This window comes from Lissotriton helveticus, assembly GCF_964261635.1.
Source record: "Lissotriton helveticus chromosome 1_1 unlocalized genomic scaffold, aLisHel1.1 SUPER_1_unloc_40, whole genome shotgun sequence".
NCBI classification, from domain to species: Eukaryota; Metazoa; Chordata; class Amphibia; order Caudata; family Salamandridae; genus Lissotriton; species Lissotriton helveticus.
Genome location: NW_027611682.1, coordinates 1,819,868 through 1,843,466, shown reverse-complemented (window position 1 = coordinate 1,843,466; position 23,599 = coordinate 1,819,868). Strand labels below are relative to the sequence as shown.

Sequence of the window (23,599 nt, the reverse complement as noted above, 5' to 3'; positions counted from 1 at the left end):
CAACCAGCTCCCTTGGGTGGGACCCCTCAGGCTTACCTTTAAGTCCCTTTGTGCAGTGTGTTTTCAAGTGGCTGAACCGGGATGCTCCTGAGAATTCACTGGTGGAACACGGGACCTGGCCTTGCTACTTAGCGAACTCCCAAAGATGAACCTTGACATCCAACTGAATCATTTTATATGCATTTAACGATTTCTTCAGATTGACTTCAATAGTGCGTAATTGCGCACAAAAGTAATTCATTTTGCCAACTTCGAAAATTCATATCTTGAACAAAGTTCTTGGTCTTAAAAATTAAAAAATGTATGTTATTTTTGTAAATTGGTCTCGGATTTATTCTTGAGTGCGTGTCTCATTTACAACAAAATGCTGATCGCACTACCCTCTGATAAGCCTAACTGCTCGACCACACTACCACAAATCAAACTTTAGTATCATCTACTTTTTTTTTAAATTCTTTTTTATTAGTTTCAATCGTAGTTATGCATACATTTGTAATCAGTATTTCAGCGAGCACTTGACACAGTAGTACATTAGCATGGGGAAGAAAAATCACTTTTACACATTATCTGTTGCTCAATCTCTATTTGGCCTCAGTTCAAGTTCCAACAATGAAGGGATACAGATAGTCCCTCGATAGATGGCTCAGTGAGGTAATAGTTTATTTAGTTATTTATTTTTGACATTTATAAAGCGCGAACAAATGCCCTTGGGCTCTCGGCTCTAGTTCAGGATCTTAAAGAGTCTGCTCAGCTCTGGAGTCAGACTGCTGCAAGGTTACGTTTCATTTCCTGCCCGCGGCGCCGCCCCTGTGACTCTCACTCTCAGGGGGCGGGGTCTCATCCGTGGGTGCTGCTGGCAGCTGTGGCACCGTTGGCGGCCCCGGGATGGGATGTGCCTCGTCACCTCCTGAGGAAGTGAAGTACAGTGGTAGCAAGGCACGAGAAGCAGCGGCGACTCAGGAGTGGAGGGGTCCTGTGAGAAGCACCGAGAGGTCTGTCCAGAGGAGGGGCAGAGGAGGAGAGGCCTGTCCAGGAGAGGGGCAGAGGAGGAGAGGCCTGTCCAGAGGAAGTGAGGCCTGTCCAGAGGTGCAGAGGAGGAGAGGCCTGTCCAGAGGAGGTGAGGCCTGTCCAGAGGTGCAGAGGAGGAGAGGCCTGTCCAGGGGGCAGAGGAGGAGAGGCGTGTCCAGAGGAGGGGCAGAGGAGGAGAGGCCTGTCCAGGGGAGGCGAGGCCTGTCCAGTGGAGGAGAGGTCTGTCCAGAGGAGTAGAGAAGCTGAGGCCTGTCCAGAGGAGGAGAGGCCTGTCCAGAGGAGGAGAGGCCTGTCCAGAGGAGGTGAGGCCTGTCCAGGGGAGGGGCAGAGGAGGAGAGGCCTGTCCAGGGGGGCAGAGGAGGAGAGGCCTGTCCAGGGGTGCAGAGGAGGTGAGACCTGTCCAGGAGTGCAGAGGAGGAGAGGCCTGTCCAGGGGGGCAGAGGAGGAGAGGCCTGTCCAGGGGTGCAGAGGAGGTGAGGCCTGTCCAGGGGTGCAGAGGAGTTGAGGCCTGTCCATGGGGCAGAGGAGGGGAGGCCTGTCCATGGGGCAGAGGAGGAGAGGCCTGTCCAGAGGAGGGGCAGAGGAGGAGAGGCCTGTCCAGGGTTGCAGAGGAGGAGAGGCCTGTCCAGAGGTGCAGAGGAGGTGAGGACTGTCCTGGGGTGCAGAGGAGGAGAGGCCTGTCCAGAGGAGGGGCAGAGGAGGAGAGGCCTGTCCAGGGGTGCAGAGGAGGTGAGGCCATTTCCATGGGGCAGAGGAGGAGAGGCCTGTCCAGGGGTGCAGAGGAGGAGAGGCCTGTCCAGAGGAGGGGCAGAGGAGGAGAGGCCTGTCCAGGGGTGCAGAGGAGGAGAGGCCTGTCCAGGGGTGCAGAGGAGGTGAGGCCTGTTCAGGGGTGCAGAGGAGGAGAGGCCTGTCCAGAGGAGGGGCAGAGGAGGAGAGGCCTGTCCAGGGGTGCAGAGGAGGAGAGGCCTGTCCAGGGGGCAGAGGAGGAGAGGCCTGTTCAGGGGTGCAGAGGAGGTGAGGCCTGTCCATGGGGCAGAGGAGTTGAGGCCTGTCCATGGGGCCGAGGAGGAGAGGCCTGTCCAGGGGTGCAGAGGAGGAGAGGCCTGTCCAGAGGAGGAGCAGAGGAGGAGAGGCCTGTCCAGGTGTGCAGAGGAGGAGAGGCCTGTCCATGGGTGCAGAGGAGGTGAGGCCTGTCCAGGGGTGCAGAGGAGGAGAGGCCTGTCCAGAGGAGGGGCAGAGGAGCAGAGGCCTGTCCAGGGGTGCAGAGGAGGAGATGCCTGTCCAGGGGGAAGAGGAGGAGAGGCCTGTCCAGGGGTGCAGATGAGGTGAGACCTGTCCATAGGGCAGAGGAGGTGAGGCCTGTCCATGGTGCAGAGGAGGAGAGGCCTGTCCATGGGTGCAGAGGAGGAGAGGCCTGTCCAGAGGAGGGGCAGAGAAGGAGAGGCCTGTCCAGGGGTGCAGAGGAGGAGAGGCCTGTCCAGGGGTGCAGAGGATGAGAGGCCTGCCAGGGGTGCAGAGGAGGTGAGACCTCTCCAGGAGTGCAGAGGAGGAGAGGCTTGTCCAGAGGAGGAGAGGCCTGTCCAGAGGAGGAGAGGCCTGTCCAGAGGAGGGGCAGAGGAGGAGAGGCCTGTCCATGGGGCAGAGGAGGAGAGGCCTGTCCAGGGGGAAGAGGAGGAGAGGCCTGTCCAGGGCTGCAGAGGAGGTGAGGCCTGTCCAGAGGAGGGGCAGAGGAGGAGAGGCCTGTCCAGAGGAGGGGCAGAGGAGGTGAGGCCTGTCCAGGGGTGCAGAGGAGGAGAGGCCTGTCCAGGGGGGCAGAGGAGGAGAGGCCAGTCCAGGGGTGCAGAGGAGGTGAGGCCTGTCCAGGGGTGCAGAGGAGGAGAGGCCTGTCCAGAGATGCAGAGGAGGAGAGGCCTGTCCAGAGGAGGAGAAGCCTGTGCAGAGGTGCATAGGAGGTGAGGCCTGTCTAAAGCCTCCCGCGCGCCAGGGTGGAAGCTGCCACCGTCAACACTGCTTGAATCTGGATTTATGCTTCCTAAATAGAGCCTTTCGGCACTACCACTGCCCGGGCCCCCTTCTAGGGGGACGGAGTGGCCTCACGAGGGCGAGCGTGGCGTCCTGAAGTGTGCAGCCCAGCTTTTTAGGGTGAGGAAAGAGAGAGGGCGAGCGGGAGCGGGAACTCTGCAGTGATTAATTTGAGCCTATGCTTTCAGGTGCTCAGCCTCGGCACTTAATTGGATTCCGGTGCTCAGCACAGCACCTAATTGTCAACACCATACTTAGAACAGTCTACCACATGGTGGCACTGCTCATCTAATCTAATACCTGCCTCCCCAGCCATTCCTTTAGCTTTGGGGACCTGGAATAATCAGAACTGTTGCATTTACATGCGAGAGAGATGGTTAGTAGTTGTTTTGGCAGTGATGACAAGGGCAATGGGTGGTGCAAGCTGCAGTGGCTTCCTGGTCAGAGCCCTGGCACTTGATATTTTACAAATGAAGCACTGGAACTCTGCCAGTTTGGTTCTGTGCTTTGAAAATGTGGCATGTTGTTTACCCAGCAGCAGATGCGTAGCTTTGAATTCATCTCTGCGCCCGACAATGGAGCTGTCAAACGTGCTTCGTTCCAGTCCACCGTGTCACCCCCCACCGCCGTGCCACCCCCTGCCGCCGTGCCACCCCCACCGCATTCCACCCCCACTGCATGCCACCTCCCACCTTTCCGCCTCGAGCCCCATTTTGGCATCTTTTATCTCCCGCGATCTGGTTGTGCGGTGGCGCCTCGGTGGGTTCTGAGTAGGGCTTAGCGGAATTTGCGTAATCGCGTTACGCAAATCTCCACAAAATGGTAAAAAAAATTCGGCGAACACGCAGAAATTCCGCGAACACGCGGAATTGCTTGTTCGTGATGCTTTTTTACTGTTCGTAATCGCTATTGGCGTGCTCGGGGGAAAATATCTCGCGAACACGCATTTGAGAACGCAAACAAGCATACAATTTCAATAAGTTGCGGAACGCAGAATTTTGGGCAATTTTGCGTTCTCCGCGGAACGCGAAATTACCTAAATTCCGCGAGCGGAAAGGAATTTACCGCCCAGGCCTAGTTCCCCGCCCGTCACACAGGTGTTTCCGCTGGGCTGACTACCATTTGCCAAACCTCTAGTTCATCCCACGGTGTCTGCGCAGAGAAAGTTGAGAATATCTCATGCTGCCGAAGGCCTGGTGTCCAGAGCACGCCTGCTGTGCTTTACACCCCATCATTGAGACCGTGACTGCTTTCGGAAGCGTATCCTGGTGCTAAAACAGCGGATGCAGAGAGGTGCCTTCAGTGAGCTCAGACCCCGCACTCCGTACTCTTTCTCTCCCCTTAGAGCAGGCGCCAGACCCCTTTCCTTCTCTACCCTTAGAGCAGGCGCCAGACCCCGCTCAGTTTGCACCAGACCCCGCTCAGTTTGCACCAGAAGGCGAATAAACTTCAGATTTTACATGGTTCGCACCATAAAAGAAAACATGAATGATATTTCATATCTGTAATGGAGGGCTTTTGGGCGAATACAGAGATGCCCTTAGCCCCTTGACCGCGGCGAAAATTCCGCCGCGGTGCGGGTGATTTATGGCGTGAGCGTGCCTTTATATCTGTACCCTGAGTCCACACGGGATTGCATTGGCGTGCCACGCTGGTGGTGAGGAACATAGAGAGGGTTCCTCCAAAGAATGCAGAATTGGGTTCCTGTTCAAGCATTTTTTTAGGTAGTGATACTTTTAACTGACACAACTTAAAAAAAAAGTTTACTTTATTGTCCCTGGAAATCGCTGAGGTCTTATCTTTATTTCTGTAAAGCTGTATCTTGCAAAAAACTAAAATACAGAAATATCAGCTTTGTAATAGAAGACATGCCCGGCTCCTGTTGGATAACTGATGCTTCTATGATAACTCCTTCTGGCCATAGAAAGAGCCTTGTCTCACCCCTTCAGAAGTGCCCTGAAGGCTGCAGGAGGCGCGCATGATGTGTACGTGGCGGTCGGTGCAGAGGTGGCATAGTTTCAAAGGTGTTGTGTGGCTGAAAGATATGTTTGTTGTTGCTCTATTTCCACTTACAGATTTGCACACGGGAATGGGTTCCTCATAGAGCCGGTCAATACCAGACATTAGGTGCCCGTGCAGGGTGGGCACTTACAGGCCTTCCCACCAGAGGGCATTGCCTGCAGCCTCCTTGTGCATTGTGCTGCGTTATGCACGTTTACTTCCCACCAGAGGGCATTGCCTGCAGCCACCTTGTGCATTGTCCTGGTTATGCACCTTTACTTCCCACTAAAGGGTATTGCCTGCAGCCACCTTGTGCATTGTCCTGCGTCATGCACGTTTACTTCCCACTAAAGGGTATTGCCTGCAGCCACCTTGTGAATTGTCCTGCGTCATGCACGTTTGCTTCCCACCAGAGGGCATTGCCTGCAGCCACCTTGTGCATTGTCCTGGTTATGCACCTTTACTTCCCACTAAAGGGTATTGCCTGCAGCCACCTGTGCATTGTCCAGGTCATGCACCTTTACTTCCCACCAGAGGGCATTGCCTGCAGCCTCCTTGTGCATAGTCCAGGTCATGCACCTTTACTTCCCACCAGAGGGCATTGCCTGCAACCACATTGTGCATTGTCCTGGTTATGCACCTTTACTTCCCAGCAGAGGGCATTGCTTGCAGCCTCCTTGTGCATTGTCCTGGTTATGCACCTTTACTTCCCACCAGAGGGCATTGCCTGCAGGCGTCCATGTGCATTGTCCTGCTTTATGCACCTTTATTTCCGAGCAGAGGGCATTGCCTGCAGCCTCCTTGTGCATTGTCCTGGTTATGCACCTTTACTTCCCAGCAGAGGGCATTGCCTGCAGCCTCCTTGTGCATTGTCCTGGTTATGCACCTTTACTTCCCACCAGAGGGCATTGCCTGCAGCCTCCTTGTGCATTGTCCTGGTTATGCTCATTTACTTCCCACCAGAGGGCATTGCCTGCAGCCTCCTTGTGCATTGTCCTGGTTATGCACCTTTACTTCCCACCAGAGGGCATTGCCTGCAGCCTCCTAGTGCATTGTCCTGAGTTCTGCACCTTTACTTCCCACCAGAGGGCATTGCCTGCAGCCTCCTTGTGCATTGTCCTGGTTATGCAGCTTTATTTCCCAGCTGAGGGCTTTGCCTGCAGCCTCCTTGTGCATTGTCCTGGTTATGCACCTTTACTTCCCAGCAGAGGGCATTGCCTGCAGCCTCCTTGTGCAGGTATACAACCTTTACCACGCAACTTTTACCACGACCTACCTTTACCACGCAACTTTTACAACGCAGGACCCTTTACCACGCATACCATTACAACGCAGGTATTTACAACGCAGATACCTTTACAACGCATACCATTACAACGTAAGTATTGGTAAGTATATAATTTTATTTAAAATATTTTAGGTTTGGGTTTTGGGTAAATGGGTATTTTTAGGGTTCAGGGTCAGTTTTCAGTTTTTGGGTAAAGGGGTATTTTTAGGGTTCAGGGTCAGTTTTCAGTTTTTGGGTAAAGGGGTATTTTTAGGGTTCAGGGTCAGTTTTCAGTTTTTGGGTAAATGGGTATTTTTAGGGTTCAGGGTCAGTTTTCAGTTTTTGGGTAAAGGGGTATTTTTAGGGTTCAGGGTCAGTTTTCAGTTTTTGGGTGAATGGGTATTTTTAGGGTTCAGGGTCAGTTTTCAGTTTTTGGGTAAAGGGGTATTTTTAGGGTTCAGGGTCAGTTTTCAGTTTTTGGGTAAAGGGGTATTTTTAGGGTTCAGGGTCAGTTTTCAGTTTTTGGGTAAATGGGTATTTTTAGGGTTCAGGGTCAGTTTTCAGTTTTTGAGTAAAGGGGTATTTTTAGGGTTCAGGGTCAGTTTTCAGTTTTTGGGTAAAGGGGTATTTTTAGGGTTCAGGGTCAGTTTTCAGTTTTTGGGTAAATGGGTATTTTTAGGGTTCAGGGTCAGTTTTCAGTTTTTGGGTAAAGGGGTATTTTTAGGGTTCAGTGTCAGTTTTCAGTTTTTGGGTAAAGGGGTATTTTTAGGGTTCAGGGTCAGTTTTCAGTTTTGGGTAAAGGGGTATTTTTAGGGTTCAGGGTCAGTTTTCAGTTTTTGGGTAAAGGGGTATTTTTAGGGTTCAGGGTCAGTTTTCAGTTTTTGGGGTACAGGGGTATTTTTAGGGTTCAGGGCTGGGTTTGGGTTTTGGGGTACAGGGGTATTTTTCGGTTCCAGGGTTGGGTTTGGGTTTTGGGGTACAGGGGTATTTTTAGGTTTCAGGGCTGGGTTTGGGTTTTGGGGTTCAGGGGTATTTTTAGGTTTCAGGGCTGGGTTTGGGTTTTGGGGTACAGGGGTATTTTTAACATATATATTTAAAAATTAATAAATAAATATTAATATAAATAATTAAAATATTAAATATTAAAATAATTTATTAATTTAAAAAAATATTATTAATAATTACATTATTTTACCATATTATTTACTTACCTATACTTACGTTGTAATGGTATGCGTTGTAATAGTACCTGCGTTGTAGTGTATTGCGTTGTAAAGGTATTCGTGGTAAAGGGTCCTGCGTTGTAAAAAATGCGTGGTAATGGTCTGCGTGGTAAAAGAACGCGTGGTAACATCATATATCCCCTTGTGCATTGTCCTGGTTATGCACGTTTACTTCCCACCAGAGGGCATTGCCTGCAGCCTCCTTGTGCATTGTCCTGGTTATGCACGTTTACTTCCCAGCAGAGGGCATTGCCTGCAGCCTCCTTGTGCATTGTCCTGGTTATGCACCTTTACTTCCCAACAGAGGGCATTGCCTGCAGCCTCCTTGTGCATTGTCCTGGTTATGCACCTTTACTTCCCACCAGAGGGCATTGCCTGCAGCCTCCTTGTGCATTGTCCTGGTTATGCACCTTTACTTCCCAACAGAGGGCATTGCCTGAAGCCTCCTTGTGCATTGTCCTGGTTATGCGCCTTTACCTCCCACCAGAGGGCATTGCCTGCAGCCTCCTTGTGCATTGTCCTGGTTATGCACCTTTACTTCCCAACAGAGGGTATTGCCTGCAGCCTCCTTGTGCATTGTCCTGGTTATGCACCTTTACTTCCCACCAGAAGGTATTGCCTGCAGGCCTCCTTGTGCACTGGCCAGCGTTATGCACCTTTATTTCCCAACAGAGGGCATTGCCTGCAGCCTCCTTGTGCATTGTCCTGGTTATGCACCTTTACTTCGCAGCAGAGGGCATTGCCTGCAGGCACCTTGTGTATTGTCCTGTGTTATGCAACTTTACTTCTCACCAGAGGGCATTGCCTGCAGCATCCTTGTGCATTGTCCTGGGTATGCACCTTTACTTGCCAGCAGAGGGCATTGCCTGCAGCCTCCTTGTGCATTGTCCTGGTTATGCACCTTTACTTCCCAACAGAGGGCATTGCCTGCAGCCTCCTTGTGCATTGTCCTGGTTATGCACCTTTACTTCACACCGGAGTGCATTGCCTGCAGCCTCCTTGTGCATTTTCCTGGTTATGCACCTTTATTTCCCAGCAGAGGGCATTGCTTGCAGCCTCCTTGTGCATTGTCCTGGTATGCACTTTTACTTCCCACCAGAGGGAATTGCCTGCAGGCGTCCATGTGCATTGTCCTGCTTTATGCACCTTTATTTCCGAGCAGAGGGCATTGCCTGCAGCCTCCTTGTGCATTGTCCTGGTTATGCACGTTTACTTCCCAGCAGAGGGCATTGCCTGCAGCCTCCTTGTGCATTGTCCTGGTTATGCACGTTTACTTCCCACCAGAGGGCATTGCCTGCAGCCTCCTTGTGCATTGTCCTGGTTATACACGTTTACTTCCCAGCAGAGGGCATTGCCTGTAGCCTCCTTGTGCATTGTCCTGGTTATGCACCTTTACTTCCCAACAGAGGGCATTGCCTGCAGCCTCCTTGTGCATTGTCCTGGTTATGCACCTTTACTTCCCAACAGAGGGCATTGCCTGAAGCCTCCTTGTGCATTGTCCTGGTTATGCGCCTTTACCTCCCACCAGAGGGCATTGCCTGCAGCCTCCTTGTGCATTGTCCTGGTTATGCACCTTTACTTCCCAACAGAGGGTATTGCCTGCAGCCTCCTTGTGCATTGTCCTGGTTATGCACCTTTACTTCCCACCAGAAGGTATTGCCTGCAGGCCTCCTTGTGCACTGGCCAGCGTTATGCACCTTTATTTCCCAACAGAGGGCATTGCCTGCAGCCTCCTTGTGCATTGCCCTGGTTATGCACCTTTACTTCCCAGCAGAGGACATTGCCTGCAGGCACCTTGTGTATTGTCCTGTGTTATGCAACTTTACTTCTCACCAGAGGGCATTGCCTGCAGCATCCTTGTGCATTGTCCTGGTTATGCACCTTTACTTGCCAGCAGAGGGCATTGCCTGCAGCCTCCTTGTGCATCGTCCTGGTTATGCACCTTTACTTCCCAACAGAGGGCATTGCCTGCAGCCTCCTTGTGCATTGTCCTGGTTATGCACCTTTACTTCCCACCAGAGGGCATTGCCTGCAGGCACCTTGTGCATTGTCCTGGTTATGCACCTTTACTTCCCACCAGAGGGCATTGCCTGCAGCCTCCTTGTGCATTGTCCTGGTTATGCGCCTTTACTTCCCACCAGAGGGCATTGCCTGCAACCACCTTGTGCATTGTCCTGGTTATGCACATTTACTTCCCACCAGAGGGCATTGCCTGCAGCCTCCTTGTGCATTGTCCTGGTTATGCACCTTTACTGCCCACCAGAGGGCATTGCCTGCAGCCTCCTTGTGCATTGTCCTGGTTATGCACCTTTACTTCCCACCAAGGGAATTGCCTGCTGGCGTACATGTGCATTGTCCTGCTTTATGCACCTTTATTTCCCAGCAGAGGGCATTGCCTGCAGCCTCCTTGTGCATTGTCCTGGTTATGCACGTTTACTTCCCAGCAGAGGGCACTGCCTGCAGCCTCCTTGTGAATTGTCCTGGTTATGCACGTTTACTTCCCAACAGAGGGCATGGCCTGCAGCCTCCTTGTGCATTGTCCTGGTTATGCACGTTTACTTCCCAGCAGAGGGCATTGCCTGCAGACTTCCTTGTGCATTGTCCTGGTCATCCACCTTTACTTCCCAACAGAGGGCATGGCCTGCAGCCTCCTTGTGCATTGTCCTGGTTATGCATGTTTACTTCCCAGCAGAGGGCATTGCCTGCAGCCTCCTTGTGCATTGTCCTGGTTATGCACCTTTACTTCCCAACAGAGGGCATTGCCTGCAGCCTCCTTGTGCATTGTCCTGGTTATGCACCTTTACTTCCCACCAGAGGGCATTGCCTGCAGCCTCCTTGTGCATTGTCCTGGTTATGCACCTTTACTTCCCAACAGAGGGCATTGCCTGAAGCCTCCTTGTGCATTGTCCTGGTTATGCGCCTTTACCTCCCACCAGAGGGCATTGCCTGCAGCCTCCTTGTGCATTGTCCTGGTTATGCACCTTTACTTCCCAACAGAGGGTATTGCCTGCAGCCTCCTTGTGCATTGTCCTGGTTATGCACCTTTACTTCCCACCAGAAGGTATTGCCTGCAGGCCTCCTTGTGCACTGGCCAGCGTTATGCACCTTTATTTCCCAACAGAGGGCATTGCCTGCAGCCTCCTTGTGCATTGTCCTGGTTATGCACCTTTACTTCGCAGCAGAGGGCATTGCCTGCAGGCACCTTGTGTATTGTCCTGTGTTATGCAACTTTACTTCTCACCAGAGGGCATTGCCTGCAGCATCCTTGTGCATTGTCCTGGGTATGCACCTTTACTTGCCAGCAGAGGGCATTGCCTGCAGCCTCCTTGTGCATTGTCCTGGTTATGCACCTTTACTTCCCAACAGAGGGCATTGCCTGCAGCCTCCTTGTGCATTGTCCTGGTTATGCACCTTTACTTCACACCGGAGTGCATTGCCTGCAGCCTCCTTGTGCATTTTCCTGGTTATGCACCTTTATTTCCCAGCAGAGGGCATTGCTTGCAGCCTCCTTGTGCATTGTCCTGGTATGCACTTTTACTTCCCACCAGAGGGAATTGCCTGCAGGCGTCCATGTGCATTGTCCTGCTTTATGCACCTTTATTTCCGAGCAGAGGGCATTGCCTGCAGCCTCCTTGTGCATTGTCCTGGTTATGCACGTTTACTTCCCAGCAGAGGGCATTGCCTGCAGCCTCCTTGTGCATTGTCCTGGTTATGCACGTTTACTTCCCACCAGAGGGCATTGCCTGCAGCCTCCTTGTGCATTGTCCTGGTTATACACGTTTACTTCCCAGCAGAGGGCATTGCCTGTAGCCTCCTTGTGCATTGTCCTGGTTATGCACCTTTACTTCCCAACAGAGGGCATTGCCTGCAGCCTCCTTGTGCATTGTCCTGGTTATGCACCTTTACTTCCCAACAGAGGGCATTGCCTGAAGCCTCCTTGTGCATTGTCCTGGTTATGCGCCTTTACCTCCCACCAGAGGGCATTGCCTGCAGCCTCCTTGTGCATTGTCCTGGTTATGCACCTTTACTTCCCAACAGAGGGTATTGCCTGCAGCCTCCTTGTGCATTGTCCTGGTTATGCACCTTTACTTCCCACCAGAAGGTATTGCCTGCAGGCCTCCTTGTGCACTGGCCAGCGTTATGCACCTTTATTTCCCAACAGAGGGCATTGCCTGCAGCCTCCTTGTGCATTGCCCTGGTTATGCACCTTTACTTCCCAGCAGAGGACATTGCCTGCAGGCACCTTGTGTATTGTCCTGTGTTATGCAACTTTACTTCTCACCAGAGGGCATTGCCTGCAGCATCCTTGTGCATTGTCCTGGTTATGCACCTTTACTTGCCAGCAGAGGGCATTGCCTGCAGCCTCCTTGTGCATCGTCCTGGTTATGCACCTTTACTTCCCAACAGAGGGCATTGCCTGCAGCCTCCTTGTGCATTGTCCTGGTTATGCACCTTTACTTCCCACCAGAGGGCATTGCCTGCAGGCACCTTGTGCATTGTCCTGGTTATGCACCTTTACTTCCCACCAGAGGGCATTGCCTGCAGCCTCCTTGTGCATTGTCCTGGTTATGCGCCTTTACTTCCCACCAGAGGGCATTGCCTGCAACCACCTTGTGCATTGTCCTGGTTATGCACATTTACTTCCCACCAGAGGGCATTGCCTGCAGCCTCCTTGTGCATTGTCCTGGTTATGCACCTTTACTGCCCACCAGAGGGCATTGCCTGCAGCCTCCTTGTGCATTGTCCTGGTTATGCACCTTTACTTCCCACCAAGGGAATTGCCTGCTGGCGTACATGTGCATTGTCCTGCTTTATGCACCTTTATTTCCCAGCAGAGGGCATTGCCTGCAGCCTCCTTGTGCATTGTCCTGGTTATGCACGTTTACTTCCCAGCAGAGGGCACTGCCTGCAGCCTCCTTGTGAATTGTCCTGGTTATGCACGTTTACTTCCCAACAGAGGGCATGGCCTGCAGCCTCCTTGTGCATTGTCCTGGTTATGCACGTTTACTTCCCAGCAGAGGGCATTGCCTGCAGACTTCCTTGTGCATTGTCCTGGTCATCCACCTTTACTTCCCAACAGAGGGCATGGCCTGCAGCCTCCTTGTGCATTGTCCTGGTTATGCATGTTTACTTCCCATCAGAGGGCATTGCCTGCAGCCTCCTTGTGCATTGTCCTGGTTATGCACGTTTACTTCCCAGCAGAGGGCATTGCCCGCAGCCTCCTTGTGAATTGTCCTGGTTATGCACGTTTACTTCCCACCGAGGGCATTGCCTGCAGGCGTCCTTGTGCATTGTCCTGCTTTATGCACCTTTATTTCCAAGCAGAGGGCATTGGCTGCAGCATCCTTGTGCATTGTCTTAGTTATGCACCTTTACTTCCCACCAGAGGGCATTGCCTGCAGCCTCCTTGTGCATTGTCCTGGTTATGCACCTTTACTTCTCAACAGAGGGCATTGCCTGCAGCCTCCTTGTGCATTGTCCTGGTTATGCACCTTTACTTCCCACCAGAGGGCATTGCCTGCAGCCTCCTTGTGCATTGTCCTGGTTATGCACCTTTACTTCTCAACAGAGGGCATTGCCTGCAGCCTCCTTGTGCATTGTCCTGGTTATGCACCTTTACTTCCCACCAGAGGGCATTGCCTGCAGCCTCCTTGTCCATTGTCCTGGTTATGCACCTTTACTTCCCACCAGAGGGCATTGCCTGCAACCACCTTGTGCATTGTCCTGGTTATGCTCATTTACTTCCCACCAGAGGGCATTGCCTGCAGCCTCCTAGTGCATTGTCCTGAGTTCTGCACCTTTACTTCCCACCAGAGGGCATTGCCTGCAGTTCTCCTTGTGCATTGTCCTGGTTATGCACCTTTACTTCCCACCAGAGGTAATTGCCTGCAGGCGTCCATGTGCATTGTCCTGCTTTATGCACCTTTACTTCCCAGCAGAGGGCATGGCCTGCAGCCTCCTTGTGCATTGTCCTGGTTATGCACCTTTACTTCCCACCAGAGGGCATTGCCTGCAGCCTCCTTGTGCATTGTCCTGGTTATGCACCTTTGCTTCCCAACAGAGGGCATTGCCTGAAGCCTCCTTGTGCATTGTCCTGGTTATGCGCCTTTACCTCCCACCAGAGGGCATTGCCTGCAGCCTCCTTGTGCATTGTCCTGGTTATGCACCTTTACTTCCCAACAGAGGGTATTGCCTGCAGCCTCCTTGTGCATTGTCCTGGTTATGCACCTTTACTTCCCACCAGAAGGTATTGCCTGCAGGCCTCCTTGTGCACTGGCCACCGTTTTGCACCTTTATTTCCCAACAGAGGGCATTGCCTGCAGCCTCCTTGTGCATTGTCCTTGTTATGCACCTTTACTTCCCAGCAAAGGGCATTGCCTGCAACCACCTTGTGCATTGTCCTGGTTATGCACATTTACTTCCCACCAGAGGGCATTGCCTGCAGCCTCCTTGTGCATTGTCCTGGTTATGCGCCTTTACTTCCCACCAGAGGGCATTGCCTGCAACCACCTTGTGCAATTTCCTGGTTATGCACATTTACTTCCCACCAGAGGGCATTGCCTGCAGCCTCCTTGTGCATTGTCCTGGTTATGCACCTTTACTGCCCACCAGAGGGCATTGCCTGCAGCCTCCTTGTGCATTGTCCTGGTTATGCACCTTTACTTCCCAACAGAGGGCATTGCCTGAAGCCTCCTTGTGCATTGTCCTGGTTAGGCACCTTTACTTCCCACCAGAGGGCATTGCCTGCTGCCTCCTTGTGCATTGTCCTGTGTTATGCAACTTTACTTCTCATCAGAGGGCATTGCCTGCAGCCTCCTTGTGCATTGTCCTGGTTATGCACCTTTACTGCCCACCAGAGGGCATTGCCTGCAGCCTCCTTGTGCATTGTCCTGGTTATGCACCTTTACTTCCCAACAGAGGGCATTGCCTGAAGCCTCCTTGTGCATTGTCCTGGTTAGGCACCTTTACTTCCCAGCAGAGGGCATTGCCTGCAGGCACCTTGTGTATTGTCCTGTGTTATGCAACTTTACTTCTCATCAGAGGGCATTGCCTGCAGCATCCTTGTGCATTGTCCTGGTTATGCACCTTTATTTGCCAGCAGAGGGCATTGCCTGCAGCCTCCTTGCGCATTGTCCTGGTTATGCACCTTTACTTCCCACCAGAGGGCATTGCCTGCAGCCTCCTTGTGCATTGTCCTGGTTATGCACCTTTACTTCCCACCAGAGGGCATTGCCTGCAACCACCTTGTGCATTGTCCTGGTTATGCACATTTACTTCCCACCAGAGGGCATTGCCTGCAGCCCCCTTGTGCATTGTCCTGGTTATGCACCTTCACTGCCCACCAGAGGGAATTGCCTTTCAGGCGTCCATGTGCATTGTCCTGCTTTATGCACCTTTATTTCCCAGCAGAGGGCATTGCCTGCAGCCTCCTTGTGCATTGTCCTGGTTATGCACCTTTACTTCCCACCAGAGGGAATTGCCTGCATGGACCGGGAGACCAGACGACCGCACACGCACGCGACGACGATGCCGAACTGATGGCATATACTTTAATCTTCCCTTAACTTTACTGGATCCTTAAACGAATGGATGATTATTAGATCTGCCAACTATATAATTATAAAACCTATTGCTTATACACCTGCCAGGACGGATGGGACGTGTAACATAAGAACACACTGCGCAAAGCCCTGAAGAAGTCCGGTTTCGGACGAAACGCGTTGGCTATTTTTATCTGCGAGTTTTTTTGAACAAATAAAGAAAGAATAAAACGAAGAAAACTGACTTGAAAAATTTCTTGGGAGGACAGTTGGATTTTATCTTTGTTACAATACGAATGCTTATTGAGCACTAACATTGTGTTTATCGTATAGTTTTTTGGTGTGCGAGGTCAATTTGTGAAATTTGATGTACAGAACAAATTTTTATTTGTTCTTTGTTGGGATTTAGGGGGTTGTATCCCAGACCGCTTGCACCCTTACTTCAACAAATATTAGGAACTTGACCCTTGGTGCGGCCCTTAAAGCCCCAATCCCTCTTTTGCTGCGACAAAATTGCCTGCAGGCGTCCATGTGCATTGTCCTGCTTTATGCACCTTTATTTCCCAGCAGAGGGCATTGCCTGCAGCCTCCTTGTGCATTGTCCTGGTTATGCACGTTTACTTCCCAGCAGAGGGCATTGCCTGCAGGCCTCCTTGTGCATTGTCCTGGTTATGCACCTTTACTTCCCAACAGAGGGCATGGCCTGCAGCCTCCTTGTGCATTGTCCTGGATATGCACCTTTACTTCCCACCAGAGGGAATTGCCTGCAGGCGTCCATGTGCATTGTCCTGCTTTATGCACCTTTATTTCCCAGCAGAGGGCATTGCCTGCAGCCTCCTTGTGCATTCTCCTGGTTATGCACGTTTACTTCCCATCAGAGGGCATTGCCTGCAGCCTCCTTGTGCATTGTCCTGGTTATGCACGTTTACTTCCCAGCAGAGGGCATTGCATGCAGCCTCCTTGTGCATTATCCTGGTTATGCACGTTTACTTCCCACCGAGGGCATTGCCTGCAGGCGTCCTTGTGCATTGTCCTGCTTTATGCACCTTTATTTCTAAGCAGAGGGCATTGCCTGCAGCGTCCTTGTGCATTGTCCTGGTTATGCACCTTTACTTCCCACCAGAGGGCATTGCCTGAAGGCCTCCTTGTGCATTGTCCTGCGTTATGCACCCTTACTTCCCACCATAGGGCATTGCCTGCAGCCTCCTTGTGCATTGTCCTGGTTAGGCACCTTTACTTCCCAGCAGAGGGCATTGCCTGCAGCCTCCTTGTGCATTGTCCTGGTTATGCACCTTTACTTCCCAGCAGAGGGCATTGCCTGCAGCCTCCTTGTGCATTGTCCTGGTTATGCACCTTTACTTCCCACCAGAGGGCATTGCCAGCAGCCTCCTTGTGCATTGTCCTGGTTATGCACGTTTACTTCCCAGCAGAGGGCATTGCCTGCAGCCTCCTTGTGCATTGTCCTGGTTATGGACGTTTACTTCCCACCAAGGGCATTGCCTGCAGGCGTCCTTGTGCATTGTCCTGCTTTATGCACCTTTACTTCCCACCAGAGGGCATTACCTGCGGCGTCCTTGTGCATTGTCCTGGTTATGCACCTTTACTTCCCACCAGAGGGCATTACCTGCGGCGTCCTTGTGCATTGTCCTGGTTATGCACCTTTACTTCCCACCAGAGGGCAGTGCCTGCAGCCTCCTTGTGCATTGTCCTGGTTATGCACCTTTGGTTCCCACCAGGGGGCATTGCCTGCAACCTCCTTGTGCATTGTCCTGGTGCTTTGTTCGGCGCAGCGAGGGTGTGCTGCAGAATTGCTCACCTACCAACGGACTCTCTTTCTTCCTGAAACCAAGCCCACTTCTCGCGGCCCCCGCTTTGCGGGTGCCGCTCGTCCAGACATCGTGTGGGAGGGCTGCCACGGACCTTCAGAGGCAGTGTGGAATACAGCGCAGAGTCTACCCTACATACGCTTAGTGGGACTGCGAGGACCAGCGTGCTGTGCGGCTGGGATCTACCGCAGCTGGTCCTCTTCCCGCCCCTCCCTCTTCTACTATCTAAACCACACGTTCCAGCGCGCACGCGGGACGCGCGCGGGCGAGCGCCGGGCTAAGCCCGGGCAAAGGGCGGGCCGTTTGAGGCCGTTAGAGAACGGCAGAGACCGGACCGGCCACCCCCCTAACAATACGTTTTTCAGGTTTCCTGTACCCACCCGCTTGGTTATTTAGAGGTTCGGTCTTAACATAATGGCTACGAGAGAAACAAGAAGCAAGGCTGCTTCCATGGTCTCAGGTACTTTGGACAATTTTCTTGCTAGGGCAAATACAGTGTTAAATAAGGGGCTCACAGTGTTAGAAAAGTAAATTGCTGAAGGTATAGAAAGCTCCCACCTGGCTTCTCCGGGGTCATCATCCAATGTTAGATCATCACTATTGCTTGACGCCACGCATTTATCACTTATGGATAGTATTGATCAAACCATAGAGTCTGTCCTACAACAGCTAAGGACACCTTCTAACTCACACAGGGATAAAGTCTCAGTACATATTACTGATGAGGTTGAACCCTCCCCTACTGTAGAGTTAGTTTTACCTAGGGCTCTGGGGGACAGCCTGACTGTAATAGAACATATGGGTGACAGAGAAGTTGTTGCCCCGAAAAGGAACAGATCTGGGAAGTCCATAGGTGCTAAAAGGGCTAAAGTTGACCGTACCACTAATATTATTAAAGATAGTACGGATGCCCCCGGAACTTCAACTATAGGGAACGTCATGGAAATGGCGAGCTCTCCACTATTCACGTCCAACCCCAGACCCACGCACACCGGCCCATTCATTTTTGGAGGGGGTCCTCCTAACATCGCAGAGCATATCATCTGCTCACTTAGTGATATTTTTAAAAGCCTTTTGGATCCTCTCTCCCTCAAACTAGACTCTATTGAGGCTAGACTCCTAGTTTTAGAAAGATCAAGTGGTAACGGTGGCGACCAGCAAGGGCTACGAGTAAGTATGCATGGAGCTAATGGGGCTAATGTTGGGATTTTTTCCTCCCCTACTGCTATAGTTACTGCGGCCCCTATTCTATCAATAGCTCCTCCCCGGGAGAATACCACCACAGCCCTTCCAACACAACCTGCCCCTGTACCCCTTCCGAAGCAACTGCCACCGGTACCAACTGCCAGGAGGTTGAAGCCACCTGCTCCGGCCAGTTCATCTGGACAGGAAAAACCATCTAATGAAACAGCTAGCTGCCCAAATCGGTCAGCTAGCTCCTTCAACCGGCGAAAGGCAGTTAACCTGCCCCCTGAAGCAGCGGCTTATACTGTGATTTTGAGGGGGGTAACGGAGCTTTCCAGCAATGCGGTGGAATCTTATGATTTCCTACGCAACAAAGTTATCAGCTGGTTAAACGTCCAAAGACCTTTACCACCCAACCTAAGAGGAGAAGTACTTATGGTTAGAAGGGTCCCATGGGTTGGGTACACTGTCAAGAAAAGTGCGGGGGACTGTATAATTGTAAGCTTTAAGAGTCCACAAGTTGCTACGTACTTTGTAATTGGCTTGGGAGATCTGGAAACACATCCATAGAACTGGTCCCTCTGTCGTACTTCTACCCCAATGTACGAGACTTGACTATGAGGAGGGACGAGGGTTGGACAAGGGTGGGTTTTACTGTTGATGGGTCAAGATACAGGCCCACCCGCAATGATATCCCTGTTCACGGCAACTATGTACATCCCAACAGATTCAGTTGCCCTGATCAGGTTGATTGACTCCAGAAGGGTGAATCTTCCAGGCACACCCAAAGTACCACTGGTGAATCTGTGGAACAGGGGACAGGGAGAGGCGTAATCGACACCTCCATTCGAGACTCTGATGCATCTCTTCGGAAGAGCTTAATTTCTATCAGCCCCGGGGCCAAGCAAATAACTTACCTCCGAGCCCTCCTGATCCCAATTTAGCACCAGTAGTTTCATTCACCCTGGAAACAACATTGCAAGGGCCTGAAGTTGTACCGTCGGACACCGCACCCGAGGTAACCAGGGGGTTGGGAACAAACATTCCAGTTGGAACCTTGAAGGTCCTCTCCTGGAATGTGGCGGGTATTGCCAATAAACTAGTTACCAACGACTGGGATTCCTTAGTAGGCAGTAGCGACATTTGTCTCTTCCAAGAGACCTGGGCCAGGGAACCCCTGTGTAGAGCAGGATACGCAATGTTTGAAATTCAAGCTAGGTGGAGTGGTAAAGGGAGGCCCTCAGGTGGTTTGGCGGTTTGGGTAGCCAGTCATATTGGGTGTAATGCGGAGAATGTACCTACTTTTTCGCAGGACATACAATGTGTTCTACTCAAATGGCCCAATGCCTTCAACTTGGCAATCATTAACGTCTATTCTCGCCCAGTTAGTGCATCCATGGAATCTCCTACACTCGACGATCTCTCATCAATCCTGGGTAAACTTCCCATCGACTGTAAGATAGTGATGGGTGGGGACTTTAATTGTCACTTTGAACCCTTGGAAGGTTTAAAGGAGGGTGCCCTAACTGATGAAGATGATTATTGGGGGGTCACGCCATGTCAATCCCCCCACCCCAAATCTTGGTCCCCTCTTGCAGTGCAAATGATGTCGTTAACACTAAATTTTGCGCTAAGGGCATGTAATGGGCGTACTCCTTCTGACACCCCCTCATCGTGCACCTTCAATAGGAAGGACCATGAATCGCGCCTGGACTACATCTTTGTAGACACAGGCCTGTGGTCAAAGGTACAGGATTTCAGGGTTGTCGAAAGAACAGACAGTGATCACAACGCACTTTTAATAGATATGGTGCACCCTTTACCTGCTGCTGGGTCACTATCCACCGATCCCAGTGAAGACCCAGGGAATCTGGTTCTTAGTTCCAACAGACGTAGGATAAGATGGGGGAATTTGGTAAACTCAAAAGAGAGTATAAGTAAGATTTATGAACTAGCATTGTCCTGGTTATGCACTTTTACTTCCCAACAGAGGGCATTGCCTGCAGCCTCCTTGTGAATTGTCCTGGTTATGCACCTTTACTTCCCATGAGAGTGCATTGCCTGCAGCCTCCTTGTGCATTGTCCTGGTTATGCACGTTTACTTCCCACCAGAGGGCACTGCCTGCAGCCTCCTTGTGCATTGTCCTGGTTATGCACCTTTACTTCCCACCAGAGGGCATTGCCTGCAGCCTCCTTGTGCATTGTCCTGGTTATGCACGTTTACTTCCCACCAGAGGGCACTGCCTGCAGCCTCCTTGTGCATTGTCCTGGTTATGCACCTTTACTTCCCACCAGAGGGCATTGCCTGCAGCCTCCTTGTGCATTGTCCTGGTTATGCACATTTACTTCCCACCAGAGGGCACTGCCTGCAGCCTCCTTGTGCATTTTCCTTGTTATGCACCTTTACTTCACATCAAAGGGCATTGCCTGCAGCCTCCTTGTGCATTGTCCTGGTTATGCACGTTTACTTCCCACCAGAGGGCACTGCCTGCAGCCTCCTTGTGCATTGTCCTGGTTATGCACCTTTACTTCCCACCAGAGGGCATTGCCTGCAGCCTCCTTGTGCATTGTCCTGGTTATGCACATTTACTTCCCACCAGAGGGCACTGCCTGCAGCCTCCTTGTGCATTTTCCTTGTTATGCACCTTTACTTCCCATGAGAGTGCATTGCCTGCAGCCTCCTTGTGCATTGTCCTGGTTATGCACGTTTACTTCCCACCAGAGGGCATTGCCTGCAGCCTCCTTGTGCATTGTCCTGGTTATGCACCTTTACTTCCCACCAGAGGGCATTGCCTGCAGCCTCCTTGTGCATTGTCCTGGTTATGCACGTTTACTTCCCACCAGAGGGCATTGCCTGCAGCCTCCTTGTGCATTGTCCTGGTTATGCACGTTTACTTCCCACCAGAGGGCATTGCCTGCAGCCTCCTTATGCATTGTCCTGGTTATGCACCTTTACCTCCCATCTCCTGTTGCTGTGTACCAAATGTTATTTGATATGCTGGAACATATTCTCATACGTTATTTTATTTTATTTGAGTTTTTGGGCGCTACAAATGTTGCAGCTGGAGATGCTCTGAAGCTGGCGTCGGCCCTCCTCTGGGGCTGCACGTGCTCTGCAGCTGGAGTCGGCCCCCCTCTCGGGGACTGCACGTGTTCTGCAGCTGGAGCCGGCCCCCCTCTGGGGCTGCACGTGCTCTGCAGCTGGAGCTGGCCCCCTTCTGGGGCTGCACGTGCTCTGCAGCGGGAGGTCGGGGGAAGGAGGGGTTGAGAAAGCTTTTCTAGCTGCAGAAAGGGAAGTGAAGCCATGTGATGCTGCGAGGAAAGAGGAAGTAGGGCAGCCTTGAGCGCAGTGTGACGCCTGCTCTGAGCTCACCACACACTGGGCCACGCCCCACTGCTCTGGGAACAAGGAACACTTGAATGTCGAGAGAGCTTTGTACCACGCCTGAAGCCACCTTTGACAACTGGTAGAAGAAGCAGGTAAGCAGGGCTGACCTGACAGGTGAATGTATGGCAGAAGAGGCAGGTCAGCAGGGCTGACCTGACAGGTGAATGTATGGCAGAAGAGGCAGGTAAGCAGGGCTGACCTGACAGGTCAATGTATGGCAGAAGAGGCAGGAAGCAGGGCTGACCTGACAGGTGAATGTATGGCAGAAGAGGCAGGTAAGCAGGGCTGCACTGGCCTGACAGGTCAATGTATGGCAGAAGAGGCAGGTAAGCAGGGCTGCACTGGTCTGACAGGTCAATGTATGGCAGAAGAGGCAGGTAAGCAGGGCTGCAAAGGCCTGACAGGTCAATGTATGGCAGAAGAGGCAGGTACGCAGGGCTGCACTGGCCTGACAGGTCAATGTATGGCAGAAGAGGCAGGTAAACAGGGCTGGACTGGCCTGACAGGTCAATGTATGGCAGAAGAGGCAGGTAAGCAGGGCCGACCTGACAGGTCAATGTATGGCAGAAGAGGCAGGTAAGCAGGGTTGCACTGGCCTGACAGCTCAATGTATGGCTGAAGAGGCAGGTAAACAGGGCTGCACTGGCCTGACAGATCAATGTATGGCAGAAGAGGCAGGTAAAAGTAAAAGTCCACATTTGTAAAGCGCACAATCACCCGTAAGGGTCTCTAGGCGCTGGGGGCCGTTGGGAAGATTAAGCGAGCTATTGCCCAGAGTCACATGGTGCTGGGCTAACCTGCCGTCGGAGCCGGGGATCGAACCGTGGTCCCCAGATTCCAGCGTCAGTCGCCCTGGCCACGGCGCCACACCTCTTCCTAAGCAGGTAAGCAGGGCTGACATGACAGGTCAATGTATGACAGAAGAGGCAGGTAAGCAGGGCTGACCTGACAGGTCAATGTATGGCAGAAGAGGCAGGTAAGCAGGGCTGACATGACAGGTCAATGTATGGCAGAAGAGGCAGGTAAGCAGGGATGCACTGGCCTGGAAGGTCAATGTATGGCAAAAGAGGCAGGTAAGCAGGGCTGCACTGGCCTGACAGGTCAATATATGGCAAAAGAGGCAGGTAAGCAGGGCTGCACTGGCCTGACAGGTTAATGGATGGCAAAAAAGGCAGGTAAGCAGGGCTGCACTGGCCTGACAGGTCAATGTATGGCAGAAGAGGTAGGTAAGCAGGGCTGCACTGGCCTCACAAGTCAATGTATGGCAGAAGTAGCAGGTAAGCAAGCCTGCCCTGGCCTGACAGGTCAATGTATGGCAGAAGAGGCAGGTAAGCAGGGCTGACCTGACAGGCCAATGTATGGCAGCAGAGGCAGGTAAGCAGGGCTGCACTGGCCTGACAGGTCAGTGTATGGCAGAAGAGGCAGGTAAGCAGGGCTGCACTGGCCTCACTAGTCAATGTATGGCAGAAGATGCAGGTAAGCAGGGCTGCCCTGGACTGACAGCTCAATGTATGGCAGAAGAGGCAGGTAAGCAGGGCTGCACTGGCCTCACAAGTCAATGTATGGTAGAAGAAGCAGGTAAGCAGGGCTGACCTGACAGGTCAATGTATGGCAGAAGAGGCAGGTAAGCAGGGCTGCACTGGCCTGACAGGTCAATGTATGGCAGAAGAGGCAGGTAAGCAGGGCTGCACTGGCCTGACATGTCAATGTATGGCAGAAGAGGCAGGTAAGCAGGGCCACCTGGCAGTGACAGAACAGCTGACCTGACAGCTCAATGTATGACAGAAGAGGCAGGTAAGCAGGGCTGACCTGACAGGTCAATGTATAGAAGAAGAGGCAGGTAAGCAGGGCTGACCTGACAGCTCAATGTATGGTAAAAGAGGCAGGTAAGCAGGGCTGGTCTGGCCTGTACTGCCACCTGGCAATGCCAGAACAGCTGACCTGACAGCTCAATGTATGACAGAAGAGGCAGGTAAGCAGGGCTGCACTGGCCTGACAGGTCAATGTATGGTAGAAGAGCCAGGTAAGCAGGGCTGTACTGGCAGAAGCGGCAGTTAAGCAGGGCTGCACTGGCCTGACATGTCAATGTATGGCAGAAGAGGCAGGTCAGCAGGGCT

The 23,599-nt window shown here is 52.2% G+C and overlaps 1 long non-coding RNA gene across 1 annotated transcript in view; it reads left to right on the top strand.

The window, feature by feature from the left end:
- The first annotated feature begins 880 nt into the window (after positions 1 to 880).
- The window catches only part of LOC144806038 (uncharacterized), a 55,257-nt gene continuing 32,538 nt past the window's right edge, over positions 881 to 23,599 (top strand). The window contains exon 1 of the long non-coding RNA XR_013605663.1: positions 881 to 1,331. This is a non-coding gene — a long non-coding RNA (uncharacterized LOC144806038). The remainder of the gene's footprint in view (positions 1,332 to 23,599) is intronic.